We start from the raw sequence: 19,083 nt of genomic DNA on the forward strand, positions 1-19,083 counted from the left end.
TGTATAGATGTTTTTTTATTTATTAGTGCCTATAACTAAAATAAATTTGCAAAAATATGGAGTTCTGATTACATTTTATGTTTTCGGTGAAATCTGTTCCAAAATAGTTTCCATGATGTTTAAAAAAAAAACATTTTTCAACCATTATCCATCTAACTGATGAAAACGAAATTAAAAAAAATAACAGTTGTTAAAGAGTTTCATATTTGAATTCCCAGAAATATTTTATATCCGTTGTTGAACAGCCGACCCAATTTTGGGTTTACGACTACTAATGTTCAACTCCGCAGCCTTGTAATTTTGAACCAATCCAGAAGACAAGGAAACTCCTGGATCAGTACCCCCGGAGGTATGATTTGTTATGGAAACATAGATGACTTTGTGACTCGGTAGATTTAACGTGCATCAGTCATCATTCACTACACGAGGAGTCTTTGGCTGGCGGGAATCGAACCCACGAACTCTTGGACTTGGGCCCAGAGCCCTACGAACCAAAATATTGTGAAAATTAAATGCCAGAAATAATAATAATAATAAAAACTTCTTTTAACTTTTTATTTCTGCCACAATAGCTCATAGAGTCGCCCTATTAAAAATCCACTACTGCATATTTATTTTAATACACCCATTATAGTTTTCAATTTTTCTAAGAAATACACAATGTAATAAAAACTTTCGCAAGTATATAATATTTCATTCAAGAAAAAAAATACACAAGGGATACACAAACGAATTTTATCTTAAATCTTCCCTTAACAAAAGGAATCTCCATTTAAAAATAACCTTCCTCCCACACATTAGAAGCATTTTATTATTTGGTTTGTCTAAAGTCTTGGATTTCATGTTATTTCAATTGCATTAAATTACTTAGTATAGAGAACTTCGACTTTTAATATTTCTATCTCTAATATATTTGTCCAAATGATCTAACTGACATCATGTGTATTGTCCGTACTATGATGCGACCATCAAAATTTTTCTCCACAATTTTGTCTTTGCGCAATGTACTAAAATGATTTGTTTTCTCTATTTTGCTACAAAAGTTACAAGAATGTTACATAATTATCGAATTTTGCAAAAAAAACATAGTTAATTGAAATTAATGAGTCGTAGTATATGATCCCATATTTCAAAATTTAAGAACCCGATTTTATCTATAAAAGGTTTTGTCTCTTATAAAAACAGCACAATTTCTTAGAATACATTAAGCCCGTTTCTGTATGATCACTACTTGAAACTAAAATAATCAATTTTTGTTGACTGCAGACTGTTTTATGTAATTAATATAAAAATTACCTACACAAAGTTATGCAATTAGGTGACTCAATCAGTATTTATTTCTAATAATAACGATTAATTTTTAAAAATTGCTATGTACAAGGAAACAAAGTGTTAGGGTGATATATTTTTATTCCTAAATGCAAGCTTAGCTATTGTAATTATTACTATTTAAATAGAATTTTAAGAAAAATAGCAAGTTCATAAATGTGGAAAAAAACGAGTGATAAATTTTTATGTCGGAAGTTTGTTGAAGATGACGTATTTTTTTTAATACGTCACGCAAATAATTATAATTAACTAATGATAATTAACTGTCGCGAAATTACACGCAAAGCATTGGTAGATCTTTTTGACACAGAACATTTGTAAATTGATAAAATCAGGAAAAAAATTTTTTTTTGCATTTGTGAAACGCATGATACTTTTTGGCCGGGAATTCGCCCTATTTTCTCAGCCTTTTTTTTTTTATCTGTATAACTAATTATACAAATTGGCTATTTCAAGTACTTTATTTATGACATTGCCTCATACAATTATCTTTAACACTGTTAACATATATATTGCTTATTATCTTATACATTTACTTAAGCAATCAATATTTTATTATCAAGATAAGAGAAATTATTCAGATTTATAAGCTTAGAAAGGTGTCTGGTATTAATCATATCTATTTATAAAGATCTTACGTAGAAAATTTTGTTTTGTCAAATAAATCATCATAGGATCGCGAAATATGATATATTTGAACTTTTTTCGCGGAAAATGAAATTGAAGAAAATAAACATTTACCCATATCAATCGTTTTAAGCTTTCAAGCTAGTTTGATAGATTAGTCACGTGTTTAACCCTAAATGATGAATTTAACGATGATGGAAAGTCAACTCATTGATTGATTTGGAATTTCGAAACAATTCTGCGATAAACATGATTTTGTCGTCGATTTCTCTTAACACTTCAGTGATTAGGAATCGAAATTAGAAAGAAGTAGAAAGCATGAACGATTTCTTCGAAACATCATAGCAAATTTCAAAATGAATAGCGTCTTTTTCTATTACAACTATTTATTTACAATAATATCTCACAGCTGTTTGAATTAGTAAACAGTGACAATCTAAATTCATCGGAAATTCTACTCATAAAGTTATCATAATTTTTTTTACTCAGAGATATGTGTTAAACCATAATTTGCTATATATATATACATATAGCAGGACTAATTCAAAAAGCAGCAAAACCAGGAAATAGTGAAAAACACCAAACATCATTTAAAGCATCCCTTAAAGCAGTTATGACTTAAAGTTATATTTGTTTTACTTTATTTTCCTCTTCATGTATATATATATATATATATATATCNTATATATATATATTTCGGAGAAAGCTTCGTAACAGCATTTATTAAAATAAAATTAAATAGAAATATTGCAGTATCCTAATAAACCTTCATTTAATTGTTAAAATTATTTGAAAGAAGGTTTATTTTCTTTTTACGAAAAAGTCTTAAGAGAAAGTTATATTATCTATGATTTCCTTTTCAGCATATGGTTAAATTCATTTCGACAAAACGCAAACATCTAATTAGTGATTCGACTATCCGACCAACTACATTACTTTACTTAACATTGTAAATATACGCTGAAAAACTAATTTTAGAAATGTTGCAACGCAACGAAGCAGTCAAGCATAGAATATGCTGATAAAAGAAATGAACAAAAAGACAAAAACTTTCGGATGTTTTCTATGCAATTATTTAAATCAAGCATTGAGTTAGGAAAGAACAAATGGGAATACAAAGACGCAAATGAGAAAAATTGGAAAATTTTGTTATTTTAGAAGTTGCTGTTTACAATTACTTCAAAAAAAGATAAAAATTTATGAAAATGACAGCGCAACACAGTAATGAGTAGAATTTTTAAACACACTTTTTTTTTGTACATTTTTGATTATATTTATTTTCAAGTTTGTTATGTTTTTGCATTAATTATTTAAATTTAAAAAAAAACTGTTTTTTATGAAACTAGAGTACAAGTCGTTAGAAAGTATTTTGTAGTCATCATAGGCATGGCTAGTATTGGTAATTGCGCACTTTAACTGTAAAGAAAAGACAGTATTAAAAGTGGCAAGAATGGCCTAAGTTTGTTTTTATGAAAAATATAGCATTTAATTCAGTTAACTACGATTTCAGTGGCTAATACAAATACCAAAATAACAATAAAGCAGATTTTAACTGCGTTTGATAAAGTAGATTGCATTTGAAATTTCCCCAAATTAAATTAATTGACATCGTTTTAGTGAAACTCAAGAAATTTTAATTTAGTCTATTTTGAATTTTAATTTATGATGTCCACTTTATGGAGTTAACAAGTTTTAAAGAAAAAGTATGGCGTCTTCTTTTGATTACTTCAGGCTTTATAGGAGCAACTAATATCAGCATTAATTACATCCATAATTCTGAGAAAAATTGTAGGTGGTTTTTGTTGCGTTGTTCTAGGAAATACAATAAATTTAAAAGAAAAAAGAGAAAAACTCCAAATGAAAAATTAATCAATCAAAGTAAACGAACTATAAAAGTTTTCTTTGGATTTCTGTTTAAAAATATTTGTAGAGGGTAACAACTTAAAAATGTGTGATAAATGTGTGAAAACTTAGAAAGGTGATTTACATTATAGAACTTTTAAATGTAAAAGGAAATTATCCTAAACATAGTCAAGTGTATACACGCACATTTAAAACACACATAACTAAAATCCTATAGTAATTCCTATCCTATAGTATACTTTACTAACCATGGCATGGAATTTAACAATGAAACTCAAAACAACATTCGAAATTCTCCCAGCAAAATGGTGTTAGTGGTTTAAGTGTCCCTGTGGATTACGATAATTGCAAATCTGCCAAAATGCATTCCACCACAAAAAAAAATTTTTTCTCATTAATTAATTTCAAGGAACCGTAGTGCTTCAGGAAATGGAGAGCGCCACTCGCAACGAGTGGACCGGGTTCGAATCCCAGCGATGGCTGGTAAAAACGAAATCCACCTCCCGCTCACATCGGCCGCAGTGCTACTGTAAATTATCGTCAGTTGTGGCACATTATGGGTTAGAGTCCTCTTGCCGTCAGGCTAACCATAGGTAGTTTTCGTGATATTCCTCTCCATGTAACGCAAATGCGGGTTAGATCCATCAAAAAATCCACCGCAAAAGCGAATTTCTCCCAATATTCCATCCAAGAGTTCCTTTGTCTTCTGGATTGGGTTCAAAATTACAAGGCTACAGAGTTGAACATGAGCAGTTAATCTCAAAATTAGGTCGTCTGTTCAAACACGGTTATAAAATAATATAAAATTAATTTCAAGCAAATCAAAGTTTTACAACTTACAAAACTGCAAACATAATTTATATATTTTGTGTCTATAAATTTTATTTTTCATTGTTTTGTTTAGAAAAAGATAGTTTTGTTGGATATTTTAACGCTCTATTCTTAAGTTTGCCATAAAACATTAGATGCTTATGCATTTATAGCTAAGACTCCATTTGGCTTAGACCCAACCTTTGCAAAGTTGGAGTTCTTTTCCATCTATCTCATTGTACGAACACATCTGGCCTTTCCTTAGCCAGCAATTTTTAAAGCTATTCTTTGAGAATTGGATAATGTGGAGTGACCGGAATATACAAAGTTCAAAATATTCTTTTTCTCTCTTCTTTAAAGAGCCATACGAATACTTTTTACGAACGAAAAGAGTTTCCACCTAGACATAAACCCGTTTTCTGCAAAACTGAAGACTGAATATATTTATTCTTCGTTTGACGTTTCCTAAATGTGGATTTTTCGCCTCTATTCCTTCTTGTTCCGAAAATTCGATTAATAAGTAAATCCTTGTTTTAAAAAAAAAAGAAAAGTTGTGTTGGGAATGTTAAGGGGCATCATGATCCTTAAAGCAGGCAAAAGATAATATGTAAGCATAGGGTATTTCAAAGCGCTACGACTTCTAAGGGAAATCAAGTCGAATTTTAAGTTTTTAGATAATAAAGAATAGAAAGCGCAAAAAATTAATTTGATAGCTAGGTAATTTTTTTGTATTTTTTTTTTTTAAATATGTTGAAAACTTTAGAGCATTTCATTAAACGCTAGATATGTGCTGTAATTTATATACAAAATTAAAAAAAAAAATGGGTCCCTTAAATTATTTATTTTGAAAAGAGCTTCAGTGAACTAATGATGCATTTTTAAAGCCCCTCCTCTTTTGAAAGGATGGCTTAACCACTTCCTTCTCGCTCCCATGAAAATGACGGGGTGAGGTTTCGCCCTCTATTTCTCGCTTCCGTGATATTGACGGGCTGGCGTGTTGAGTAGTAACGCGCCAATAACAATAAAACTAATTCATTTTCTTTGCCCGGAAAATATTTTATTTCTCATTTTACACACCAGATGGCAGTACCAGGATATTTTTAAGGTAATTGTAGATAGTTAGTTTATTTTAAACTAGATATCAGCACTAATCAAATTCGTAATACAAATACAAAACCAAAAAAAAAATGGGCACTTTTATGACCGTTTTCTTGAAAATTAACCGATCGTTAAGGGGCTAAAAGACTTTTTTTTTTGAAAAATAAATTGAGATGAGCATTTGAGCAATTTGGTAATCCTTTCCAACTTAGTGTTCTTCTGCCATTCTTGCCTAAGAAGTAGAGCGTAAATGTTTCATAATTTATGCAATAATAGTTCTTTAAAAAAAAAGAGTAAATTCAAAAAACGCATTTATTTAGTCCCCCTACAACATTTCTAGACCTGTGCCTTACCGTCCTTATTAAACATGATCTTTACATTCAACAACAAAAAAAAAATACATAAAATAAAAATAAAATTGATTAATAAAAATATTAAAAATAAAATAGTCAAAAATAAACACAGAACGACAGAGAAAGGTGGTTAACAAAAATATTTGAATAAAAGATATTCGTATAAATGAAGGCATACTGTAAACACAATAAATATAAATTTCACATGCAGTGATAGTTTTCTGTATAGAAGAATTTAAAGCGAAGTAAAAAGAAAAATTTCAATTATAAGTCTATAAAATTTATTTTAAACATTTGAAAAAGTTTGAATATTTTTTTTACTTGTTTTTTGAAGAGTTTAAACTCATGATAATTTATTTTCCAATAAATCTTAAACTTTCAGTGATTTATTGGAAACTCAGCTCAAATCCTCCTATTATCTTATGCATATTCATTAATATTTTATGCAAAAAAAAAAGTCTTATCCTTTATAGTTTTCGAAATTTTATAATGCAGTTCCAGTCTTAAATTTTAAATTTATACCAATAAATATCAAATCAAATACTGTGCAAGCAATTTATAAAGTAAACTCAAACTATCGCTTAGTCTTCTTCTTATAAATTATCCATTCTCGACGAATCAATAATTTCCCTCCTTCAGAGCGTTTATAATATATCTTTTATCGTCTTTATTCTTATGATCATTTCCTTGTTTAAGAAATAGTTTTGAGACTTTTTATTGGTTCTTTTTCTCCTCAAAATTTTGGAATAGAAGATGGGATTCACACTTCGAATTTAATTTATTCAAGATACAGGTTTAAGATTTTAAAAAAAATACCTACTATTTAAATTTAAATCGACCTTTGTTTCTACTGAAACTGAAAGTAAACTAACAGGACCTTATTACTGAAGAAAATTATACAATTTAATAAACATAGGGTACTGCTTCATCACTCTGCGCATTCTTAGGGACCTACAACAAATTCAATCCACCTTTAAAATTGTTAGCACATTTTTTGTTAAGAAGGTTTTCTGAGCTCATTTCTTTGCGATAACTAAACCTTCATGCTTCTTTTATTTTATTTTGAATTTACCAAAAAATTTTTTTAATATGTTACATTAAGCTTTAATGCGTTTGACGAAATTCGTATATATCAATAAGTAAATCTTGTAATTTCTTTAATTTGACGTAATTTTGACAAGGAAAATTTCCCAGGAAACAATTTCGTCTTATTCATAAATACGAATTTCGTTTGACGAAATTCGTACATATGAATAAGTAAATCTTGTAATTTCTTTAAGTTGACGTAATTTTTACAAGGAAAATTTCCCAGGAAACAATTTCGTCAAAACAAAGAAAATTTCGTGAATTTTGACAATCCAATTTTTACAGTGCAGGAAACACTTGAAAGACGAATTTATTTATTTTCTTGAAAGAAGAATTTATTTATTACAGAGTTTTAAATAATCGTTGCAAAACTTACGAAATAGTGTTATTTTTAATAATTGTGACGACGTGTGTAAAACAATGCATATTTGGCTTATGAAGCAATGTGCTAAGTAATTGTGAGAATGCAGAAGTAATATATGCTATTTTATAACGTCGATCGACCAAGTACCATGTTTCAGAAAGACATAACAAAAAAATTCCTGAACAAATTAGCATAAATTTAAGTAATTAACGTATTTCACACAGATGATTGTTACTTATAGATTTTCCGATTATTTGCTTAAGATATTTAAGCTCATTTCTCTAAACTCTTACTGTTTTAATAATGATGTTTAAAAATGAAGGGATGCAAAATCTAGCTAAAGAACCGTTAGAATCAATTTATAATTGCTCTAAAAACTCCTATTTTCACACCGCTGTTGATCTTAAAGAAGCTTGGATCAATAGAGTTAATTAATCAGTACCAGCAAATCACCCGCGAGTTATTTCTTTTTTGCGAGTACCCACATTCCGAATTTGTTTCCACTGTTGTTTTTGCTGGATTTTTTTCGCCTTCTATGCATGTAATTAGCATTATTTTTTCTTTTTTAGTTGTCTGTATCAATTAAAGATTTCTTTAATGCTCCAGTTAATGTTATTAAGTCTTCTAAGCATTTTGAGCTAAATGATTCATAAAAGTCTTCCTGTTTAAGTTGCTCTTATTTATGATAAATTGACTATTTAAGGCGCTTTATTAAGTGTTTTGTGTTTTACGAAATAAGTAAGAGTTGGTAAGGAATCTTCAATTCTTAATTTAAACGTAATCATAGCTAAGAAGCAATTGATTTTTTGCTTCTTAATCTTGCCATTTTTAATAGTCTCTCAATTTATGATCTTTTTATGCTTGAGTTAATGTTATAAAGCCTTTTAAGCAATTTATGAAAATAATTCAATGCAAAAACACAAAGAAAACAAGAAAAAAAAAAACGAAATATATCCCACTACCCGCTATTTAGGCTTCTTTTTTCATATTTTGTAATCTGGAAATTTTAAATCATTTTTGCAAATTATTTGTAAGTACATGACATCTTTCGCCCTCTCGCTTTATATGATGTTATTTGTGTTTCATTTTGAATTTCTCTTGAATTTTTTTGACAATTTTACTTGATGAATTAATGTTTACGAAATGTTTTATTTTCTTTTTCTTTGCTCCTCTTTCTATTGAATTGATATATTTTGCTTTGGCTATATTAATTTAATAAAATATTAGAAAGCACGTTTTTGCGCATATAATCGTGTAAGCTGATAACGTTATTCGTTGTTATTTTTTTACAAATTTCTAATTATCTTTTTTTCGTTTTTAATAATTTTTAAATTTTTTTAATTTTAAATTATTAGTAAGTTATAAATTTTTAATAATTTTTTCTTTTTTATTATTTTAAGATCTGCTTTTTTTTCTTTCCTTTAGCGTTTTTATATTACATAATGAATTCTGTGTTATTAATTAATTTAAGTACGAAATTTATTTTCAAAATATGTCCTTCAGAAATAACATTAATAAAAAATTGCATGTTAATTATTTTTTTCATAATTAACATATTTGGTCTAAAGGTTACATTTATATCAGAAATTAATATAATCCAAAGGTAAAACAAAAAAAAAATCATTTTGTATGAAAGAATTGGCTTCATTTCAAAATAAAACTTTTTTTCACAAATGTTCCACTCCGTATGGAAAAAAATTACTTTTTTCGCAGGTGTTAATGATTTACGCACTAACGAAACATACTTTATCATTTAATTAGAAAAAAAATCTGTAGCTTCATTTTTACACTTAAGGTTTCTTCTTTAATTGCAACAATTATATTCGCGAAGGAATTGCTTAAAATATTTAAACGAAAAGAAATGAAATCGTTGAACTTTAATGATTTAACAAACTCATTAGAAAAAACTGCAGTATAGTTCTTATATTAATCATGTTCCTATTGCAACTATTGCTAAAATAGTTGAAACGTATCATTTATATTCAAAATAGTTTTACAGTCCGTAACTTTTTTCTGTGACTATTTTCTTGTCAAACTTGGATTTACATAAATTTAAGCTGCTTCTCCGTATTATGCTCTAATGGTTGCGTGTTTTGGTTTAAATAAAATTCAATAATAATCAGTTAGTCAGTATTTCTGTCAGATTTATCGTTAAAACGTTGCCCTTATAATCGTATTAATTAGTTTTATTGTCTAAAAAGAATTTCCGTAATCATAATTGATTTTTTGAAAAGGTGACTAATCAACGAAAACATAATTTACCGTCCATCTACCTAAAGATCTCCTACCGCTCCAGCGTCTGACAACTATCTCCAATTTGGAAATTATATAAATAGCATTTCAAGCAAATGAGCTTTGAATACTTTTCCCTTCTTTTGAATCTGCTCTTAACTATTAACCCCACACCTTTACTTGAACTATTGTAGCCATAGTTGTAGCCTAATATTATAGCCTAGTAGCCTTAGTCACCGACGTAACTCTAAACAACCACCAGAAGATTTCTTATTTATCCAGACATTAAGTCGACTTAGTATTTAATTCTCTTCGAGTTTTTTTTATGGGAGCAGGAAAATTTCTTCTCTCTATGAAATTTTCTTTAAGTTCAGTTTCATTAAAAAATAGCAATTGTCTGCCCGACATGTTTTACTTTTTACACTTTTTTTTGCATTTTCTGCAAACTTGCAAGCTTAGTAAATAAAAAATGAATCGAAACCAAATCCAGTTCAGCTTAATTATTAGCTTGCAATAGAGTATAGTATTTATATTCTCATATTTTGATATCAATTTTCAAAAGAAAAAAAAAACTTTTCACGGTGAATTCTTGATTTCATTAAATTCAGTCAAAGTATATTGTATTATCGCCAAAAGTAATAATTGTACATACACTTTTCATAATTCCTTAAACAACAAAATTATCCACGCGTAAATATTTATGCCAAGGGAGCTTTTAAAGTAAATTAAGAAAAAGAACTATTTCTAGAAAATTCGAAGAATTTCGTGATTCTAGTTTAGGCAATTAATTAGAAGTTAGTGAATAATTAATAACGTTTACGAGATAAATTCTTCATAAAAAATGCAATGTATTAGAAGGTAAACATTGTTGTTAAATTGGAAGAAAAATAATGTACGGGCTTTGAAAAGGTTCATTTACTCTTTAGAAATTGACCGTGGGTTAACGCGCTATGCACTAATAATATTTTTAATTGGCAAAATTTATGAAAATCATTATTTTCTAATCAGTTTCTAATCAGTTTTATGCAAAAAAATACACCCGCATAAAATAATTTTATATAAACTATTAACGATTAAAGAATAACCATTTTGTAATAACCAAATGAACGTTAAAGATTAAATAATACCAAATAAATGGTTTAAATACCTTACATTTCTGTTTTTATTACCATAATTAATTCTTTTATTTATTATTTTTTAATTTATTTCTTCATTTTTTTTACCAGAAGTGCCATTACCATTAAGTACGATAACTTTACCATAAGTTTTTTCTCCATATACTATGGAAATAGCTATTTTTTGCTATTTGTTTTATTTATTATGGAACTAATTTTTGATGTTAATTTTATTTATTGTGGAGCAAGCTTTATAGAGCTTTCCGTTACTTCACTTTAATTTATTTCTAACAATATACTTATCTGCTTACATGAGCTTCGTTGTTTATTATCTATTGATTATTTGCATTTAAGCCACTCTATGAATTTGCTCTCTTTCTTCGCGATAAGTATTCAGCTCTTATCTTAACATCCTGTGTAAGTGAATAGATATTGCATTCAAGTGTCATTCTTACTGTATATTATTATCAAATTATTGTCTTCAAATTTGATCTTCTATGTCAAACCCTATCTTATAAGGAACAGTTATGTGTGATTTTAGAATTGTATTTAACACAATATTCCTTGTTTTGAATTAAGATTTAGGTGATTTAACTTCATGTAGTCTTTAATTTCGATTTGTGTTAAATGAATAGAGAGATGCGTATTGGATATTAGTTCATAAAGAAGATGCACATAAGAAGATATTTATTTGAAATGGTGAAATAAAAAATAAATATAAGGTTTATATAATCAAGAGTTATTCAGATTTCAAACTTAATATATGCCGAAGTTTAATTTGCGAACTAAACTGGGCAATCTTGGCAATAAAAATTTAATCTTATGATTGCTAAGCTTTTTAAAAAGAACCAAGTAGACTTTTTTTAAAGAGTTATTTTGTGTTCATTCAATTTTCAGTCATCAATTTATCAGTGTCAATTTTGTGCTTATCGTTTAAAATCAGTTTTCTATAGATCTTTTTTATAGACTGTCATCATTCAATGTTTGTTATGATGAATTTGATAGTACAGTTATTAGGGCACTAAGCCACCATACTGCAATCTGCGAAGCAAACATGGTCCATCTGCAATGATGACCATATTGCCACCCTTATGCCGTTAGACTCAAAATTGACCATGACCCCTGGCATGGAGCCGACAACTGACTGACCCTGGCATGCTTGATTTTTTTAAATGCCTTTTTATGTTAAGACTGTTTTCAGTTATTTTTTATTTCTTTTACTATATTTTTTTGTATAATTCAAGTGCTAATTTTTGCATCCCTTTTTCTTAACTGATGAGTACTCTTAATAATCCAAGTTAAAATTTTGACCATTTGGCGAAATAATAAAAATTTTCTTAGTACTCAACATATTAAAAAATATAAAATGAAATATCTTTATAGCATACTATTTTGAAATTAAGCAAAATATATTATTATGCACATAATAATGGTTAGCTGCTGGTAATGGTTAGCTGCTGCACATAATAATGGTTATATTACTACCTGAATAAATATATTTGGTTGCTTGATTTTGCAAATGATATATTTTAAACCCCCCTTTTTAGGAGAAAAGTTTAGAAAGTCACGTTTTTCCTCAAATATCTCAAAACTTTGTTTTAAAGGAAAACCAAATATTTTGGAAAAAAAAGATAAAAATCTTTTACTTTTACGAGTTGAGGTTGTTCAACTCCTTATTATTTGTAAATAACGAATACTTTGAAAGAGGCTATAAAAATAATCTGTTTTACAATAAATGATGATAATAGCATACAAAGAATGCGGTAGACTTTACTTTGTTCAATTTATTTTTAAAAGTCTTCTTTTGAGTTTCGGATTTTATTATTTCTAGTAAATGTATAAATATATTAGTTATGAGTTGTATATAGAGTCTCTTATTTAAATACATTCAGGGTTTATTTTCTCGCTGATTATATAATTGTCGATCTTTATTTTAAAACTACATAAAGACGAAAGTTTTTTTTTAGAAAAAGATCTATATGCTGTCTTTGTAAGAATTAAATTCTTAAATGCGTATTGTTTTAAAGCTTTAGTTTAGTTGAGAGCTTTTATCTTCTAAAATAATTTTTAAACAGGATATATGAATTAAAAAATATAGTGTAACTATTATTTTTGCTTTCATTTTAAGGAATAGCAAAAAATTGGTTTTTGGTTTTATAGTTTGCATTTATTTCTTCCTAATTTTAGTTTTAAAATTACTTAATATCAAAATTATAAAATTGAATTAATTCATTTAATAACAGAAAATTGTTTAAATAAAAAATACTAATTAGAAAAGACATAAATTGTAATTAAGTAAAAGAGGAGAGATATCTGCGAAATTTACGCATCTAGCAATTTGAATTTTAAACTTGAAGTTAAATTTTACATTGTTTCTTTATGTAAAAGAATATCTGATCGTGATCTGAACACGTCTGCTTCGATCAACATGCCTACCTCGACCTAAATGCCCACTTCGATTTTAAACACACCTAGTTCGACGGATGATTCAAAGTGAACAGTTTACTCGCTATTTGTGACTGCGACATTGTTCCCTTCACGCTGTTGTTACTCAGTCTCGATCACACACAACGGGGGACTGTACACACTCAACTGCTAATTGCAACGCAGGAGCACCCATGCCCATAACCGTAATCCTAATACAGCTCACACGACCAGCATTCGAAGCTCGGTGATCTTAATACAGCTCTCCCGGCCTCTCGCAAAACAGCAGGAAATCAACTAATGGTATCCATTCTTCGAATTCTATCACAGATAAAATTCTACCGGGGGAGTAATATAACATAGTTACCACTGTAATTATTAAATTCCTATTCACTAGTATATAAGACGTGTTAACTCGATACCATCTTGAGTTACTTTTTGATAGATGACGGTTGACATTGTTGGTAGCCTAGCCCCACAAGAGGTTTTCGAACTATTAAGAAACGTTTTTGTTGATAGTAGTTTTGTAAGAGAATATAGCATTATTTTTGTTTTTAATGTAAATAGATTAGTTTTAATATAAATAAAACAACAGTTACAGAGCAATTTTAAATCATTATGCTGATTTGCACTTAAAAATCCTATATATTTAAAGAGTTTGCCAAAACTACAATAAAAATGCTATTATTTTCTCAACGAAATTTATTTCTAGTAATAAAATTAAAACTTATGAATATTTAAACAGAATTGAATCGTACTAAAATAACATTTGATATTTATTAATTTTCATTTTAGTTTTATCAGTCTTTTAGTTAGCACTTATTCAAAAATTTGAAAAAAAAAATTCTTTTTCACGACTAGTAAAATAAATTTAAAAAAAAGGTCTGTGAAAGCAAATCTATTGTAACACAATCTATTTTATATCTTGACTGAAGTTAAGATAAAAATGATTGATGCATGCAATTAATGTGTAACTTTCTTCGGCTGAAATAAAACCATTTTCACTGGCATCATTTGATATTACTTTCATTTACGGAGCGTAAAAATTATCTGGAGTCTGAAAATTTAATTAAAAATCGATTTATATTTTATTCAAAAAGAGTTATTAATTTTAAATTTACTTCTCTTGGGGAAATCTTTTTTTAAAATATTTTCTATGTTTAATTCTTAAAAAAAGAATGTCCTTTTTGCCTCCAGAAGATTTATAGTTTTAGAGAAAATTATAATTAATTAATTTTTCGCATTTGATATCTTTTTTATTAAACAAACTTACTTTAGGCGAATTTTAAGACTTGATTAATTTGGATTTAAGACTTTTTCCAGTAATTGGAATTGAATTTTTCTGTGCCTACTATTGTTTTTTTTTTTTTTTTTNCTATTGTTTTTTTTTTTTTTTTGCATATGAATAATTTTAAAAAGAGTTCAAACTTCTATAAAATATATATTTTATAATCAGTAGTTAAGTTCTATTAAACAATTTGATTAAAAAATTAATTTTTGACTTAGAGGATTAATATTGTGTGCTATTTTAATATAATTCATAATTCCTTCTTGAAATGGAAGCAAATATTTCAAACTATCAAATGATGACTAAAATGTATTCTTGAAAAATTTGTCTTTGATTAAATTTTCAATTCAATAAATATAAATAGTTTGCTATATTATGATTTAATGTTCTCATATTTGTTGTTTAGTTAGGTTTTTTAAAATGTATCTCTAAAGTTATTGACTGCATTATTATGGGCTTGGACATTATTATGGAGTTGGGTTATTTTTGTCAAGTTTCCTCACTGCAAGATCATCGGAATACTTTATTAAAATACAATCTATTTAATATCTTCATTATTGAAGAAGAGAAATCTTGAAATTAATGTGTAAATATTTATTGGTTAATTAATTATTATTTATTATTCCGAAATGAAGCCTTTCTCCCTCAACTATTCATTATTTTATTTCCTGAACGCAAAAATTATCTGTTCTGAAAATTTAATTAAAAATCGTTTCATGTTTTACTCAAAATGAGTTATTAGTTTAATTTTTTTTCTTTTTGCAGTGCTTTTTTTATATATTGTTTTATGTTTTATAGTTCAGTTTAATGTCCCTCTCCCAAAAAATTTATAGTTTCAAATTTAATTATAATTAATTAATTTTTGCAAGATAATTCTATATATTTCTTTAATATTATTACTTTTTAGCAAAGTCTTAAGAAGTTTATTAAATTTATTTAGGCAATTTTTTTACACCTACAACTTTGAAATCTTATTCTCTGATTAATTTTTCTACTACGTGCATGTATGATTTTTAAAATAATTAAAACTTCTGTAAAATACCTATTTTTTTAATAACAACATATTTGAAACAAGAATTAAACGATACGTTGATTTCAATAATGTTACCGCTGTGGTGCCATTTCCTCTTAAATTTAGTAATGATTAATAAATAAATAATTGCAATTAACAATTAATAGCCAAAATTTAACAACGTTAAACAAAACCTTTTGATTCAATGCGTTTTATTACTAAGCGATATAATGCTTTGAATTATCCATTTAGTTGTCAATCGATTCCTATAATTATTCCTTATAACTAGCCACCGTATAAATCCCAAGTACTGAAATTTCAATTTCTGCTATATTTGAACGTTGTATTTTTTTAAATCTTGTTTGTTGGCAAAATAGAATTATTTGAAGATCAATTAATTATGGAGCATAATAGCACAGCCTTCAGATTGAAATCAGTGAAACCTATTTAAAATTTGGTATATAACAGATGCAAAGATGCGATCAAGGTTTAACGATACTAAAAGCTTTTTTTATTTTCGTAATATAGAAATAAGGCTAGGGTGTATATCAGCTCAGACGATGTCTATGTCGTCTGACTTAAATAAAAATTGTTTTTACTTTGGCTTTCTGAGGTTTTTGAAGTCTTGGTCTTACATCTCCAATGATTGCCTGAAGTCTACACAACTTAAAATCCGCGCAAAACTGATCCACTTTACCACAAACATGCCTTGTGGAGACTTAAACATCAATGACTTTTTTTTTCCAACTTAGACTATTATTATAAATATATGGAAAGCCCCTGACTCCTTATAGATATTTCAAATACCTCTGACAAGCGTTTTAGATTAGTTAGCCACGGAAGGGTTTTTACTCATAAAAATGACAAAATTGTATTTGATAATTAAATTATTGTTTTGAAAATTGATTAATCACCATTTTGTTTACTTATTGTTGCTCGTTTATAATATTACGTAAAAAGAGAAAAAAAACCACATAATCTTATCTAAGCTTTTTCATAATAACAAGTTTCATATTTAAATTTGGCGTTATCATTTTCTATAAAAGTAAAGCAGGCTCTGACATGATTTATCTGAAATTTTATTCTGCAGTCAAGGTAAAAACATTTCCCTAAATTGGGAAAAATAACATATCTTAAAACAAAGACAATGTATCTGTCATAAAACGAAAGAAAAATTATCTTAAAAAATTTGAAAATATTTCCCTACTTACTTAGAGATAGCGTAAAAAGATGAAAATAATTTTTAAAAATATGCTGTCTCAAAAGTTGTGAAAGAGATCATTTATTTTCTCATGTAGTATATATGTGTTGTCTTTTAACATTTTATTTTTATATTTAGGTGACGGAATAAATTAAGTTGCAAGTTTTAACTCGCTGTTTTATTATTTAGAAAAGTCAGAATTATGCATTACCAAATAGTAAAAGCGGAGTTAAAAAAGACCCTTTTCCAAATTAAAATAATTTTCTCTGTGTTTATATATTTTTTGGATGTCTTTTTCATTATAATTATTTTTGATGAGAAATGTTTGGAACTAATATATTGAGTAGGTTGATTTCAGGCTATGTTTATTGATTAAAAATTAATACAACTTAAATGAATTCAGTGGAATAAATTTGTTGTCTATATTCGTATTCAAATAGGAGGTAACGGTTTCGCATAAATTCGCTATAACTGTAACCACAAATACGCATTGGAAATTAAATATGTATGTATGCTATCAAACATTTTTCCAATTTCAATACTAATAATCTCGAGTTCGTTGTTATTTCGGGGAGGTTAATTTTTCGGAAATAACTGAGTTTAAATCATGAATAATATCGCAGTAGTGATGTAATTAAGTTTCTTTTTAATGTTATTTATTTCATACTTCGAAGTTTTTATGTTGACAAAATTTCTAACTGTTACTTTGTATAAGATTGCAATATATCTGAAGCAATAATTTAATTTAGTGGTTAAATCGCAAACACATCCTTGTAAAATTAGAAGAGTCGGGTACAGTAGAAGATTTTATTTTATCGAAAACACCTTAATCGAAATAATCATTTGGGTAAGTAAGAGAGAGAGAGAGAGAGAGCGAGAGAGAGAGAGAGAGAGAGTAATAGTACGAAATATTACGAATTTTTAAAGAAATATGACTTTTATGGCTTATGACTTATCACTTAATCGAGCTGCTTCACTGTAAAAAAATTCGGTACACAAATTACGGTAAAAAGTACTGGCAACCTGTGTGTCGGTTCTTTTTACTGTAATTTAATTCGAATTGTTTTACTGTGTACATGGTTAATATTGTTTAACAATATTGTTAAACAATATTAACCAATATTGTTATAACAATATTTTTTTAGAGATCCTGGTATTAAGAGAATGCTGGTATATTAAGAAAAGTGTACAAAATGAGAAAAAAGTATTAATTTTTATTACTACTTTTGGAAATGGGTGGGCAAAAGATGGACAGATGTGAATAGAACTTTTTTACCTAGTAAATCTGAAATAATCTAGTAAATCTGAAAAAATAAATAAATAAAATAATTACAATATTATGGAATTATGGAATTTTCAATAAAAAGTGAAATTTTTTTATTTATATTTGTAGCTTTGCTGTTTTTTAAACGTTACTTTTTAAGCATACCTCCAGTTAAATTAATTTCAAAGGTTATATATATCAATTGCATTCTGTAATGACATTAGTAAAGAAATCTTTATAAATATACTTTCATTTTTTTAATTAAAATTAATTTTTATTAATAAGACACAGTATTGTAGTATAAAATTAGGGTAAAATTTTCAATCAAAACGTTTCATTTTGATTAAACTGATTTTGTTCCATCTTAGTAAGCTATGATTTTAAAGAAAATTAAAAATATAAAACTCTTACTCTCTATTTTTAAATTAAAAAAAATGAGCACAATATATAAGTTTAACACATTCCCACGCAGTAATCAATTTTGACACTTTTCATGTGTTTCTAACCTGTAGCCAGCCCCCCCCCCAAAAAAAAAACAGTGAATTAATATTTATTTTACATTTGTCTTATAACTTTTGATACCGTAAATACTATTTGGGTCTATTTTTTGATAATGATTCGGCTTATAATCCCTTAAAATTTAAAAAGGAAATATTGTTTTTCTTTTTTGTGCGTGTTTCCGCAATAAATGCAATCTAATTTTTTTAATATATAATTCTTCATCAGTAAACTTCGCAATAAATTGATCATTGCGTGAGCATAAGTGCTTAATAAATTATGCTACAAGAATGATCAATCTATTGCGTGTGAGCGTTACATATATTATCCTCTATGAAGTAAACGAAAGTGAATATTAAAAGAATGCTACTAGAGTTTTATTGTGAAGCTTAGGCCAACAAATCTGTTGGGTAAGGCTCTAAAAATGTGTTTTATGGCTTACACTTACAGAACAGGACACGGGGTCTTGATATCTGCATGCAAATAAACTGAATAGGGAGTATAATACATTCCTAAGCC

The 19,083-nt window shown here is 27.5% G+C and overlaps 1 protein-coding gene across 6 annotated transcripts in view; it reads left to right on the forward strand.

Moving 5' to 3' along the window:
* The window catches only part of LOC107448983 (FAT atypical cadherin kugelei), a 638,818-nt gene that overhangs the window by 123,951 nt on the left and 495,784 nt on the right, over nucleotides 1-19,083 (forward strand). The gene's annotated exons all lie outside the window — the stretch shown is intronic.

The sequence above is a fragment of the Parasteatoda tepidariorum genome, chromosome X1 (assembly GCF_043381705.1).
Source record: "Parasteatoda tepidariorum isolate YZ-2023 chromosome X1, CAS_Ptep_4.0, whole genome shotgun sequence".
NCBI classification, from domain to species: Eukaryota; Metazoa; Arthropoda; class Arachnida; order Araneae; family Theridiidae; genus Parasteatoda; species Parasteatoda tepidariorum.